The sequence below is a fragment of the Globicephala melas genome, chromosome 11, assembly GCF_963455315.2.
Source record: "Globicephala melas chromosome 11, mGloMel1.2, whole genome shotgun sequence".
Taxonomy (NCBI): domain Eukaryota; kingdom Metazoa; phylum Chordata; class Mammalia; order Artiodactyla; family Delphinidae; genus Globicephala; species Globicephala melas.
This window is the reverse complement of record NC_083324.2, coordinates 99,405,033-99,405,853: the sequence shown is the minus strand read 5'-3', so window position 1 is coordinate 99,405,853 and position 821 is coordinate 99,405,033. Positions and strand designations below refer to the sequence as shown.

General features: G+C 44.5%; 1 non-coding gene across 1 annotated transcript; it reads left to right on the top strand.

Moving 5' to 3' along the window:
• The first annotated feature begins 308 nt into the window (after positions 1-308).
• LOC115866245 (U7 small nuclear RNA) lies at positions 309-370 on the top strand. Its single transcript, XR_004044606.1, has one exon. It is a non-coding gene; the product is annotated as a U7 small nuclear RNA (small nuclear RNA).
• Positions 371-821: the final 451 nt, after the last annotated feature.

The following is an 821-nucleotide window of genomic DNA, read 5'->3' as shown; positions in this document are numbered from 1 at the left end:
TGTTTGCACAAGGATGTCTCTGGCTTGGCTGTGTCCCGAGGACATCACGCCTGTTCCCACCGGCGCCCCACGCTTGCAGGATGCAGGTGGGGCCGGGAACGGGTACCGCCTGGCTCTCTCCCTGCTGTACCCAGGCCCGTCCCCTCCAATGCAGGAAGCCTGTCCGGACGTGTGGTGGCCGTGGAAATGGTCCAGCATATGGTTCGTGCCCGGGTTTGGGCTAATGATGAGGAACATAGTGTTTTCCCGCAAAATAAGAAATTACACCTGTGAAAGGCCTAGTTCGCTTCTGACACAAATAAGCATCAGAGCGTTACAGCTCTTTTAGAAGATGTCAAGCAGGTTTCCTGGTCCACACTGGGAAACCCAAGGGGGAAAAAAAAAAGCATCAGAAAAGTAGGGTTTGACGGCTGTCACCTTCTTAGACGGACAACATTCTGCCTATGGAATGGGTATCTCTCTCAATAAACCTGCTTTCACTTAGAAAAGAAAAGAAAGAAACAAAGTAGGGCTTAATAGGCATGTGCAGATTTTAAAAACTCCTTAGGAGACAGGTAAGGATTTCTTCAACAGGACACAAAAAAGACTAACCCAAAAGGAAAAGATCAATAAAAATTTCTTTTTTCCCCCAGTTTCATTGAGATATAACATTGTATAAGCTTATGGTACACAGCGTAATGATTTGATATATGCACGTTATGAAATGATCACCACGTTAACATCCGTCACCACAGTTATTTTTTTCCTTGTGATGAGAATTTTAAAGATCTAGTCTCTTAGCAACTTTCACATATGCAATACAGTATTGTTAACTATAGTCA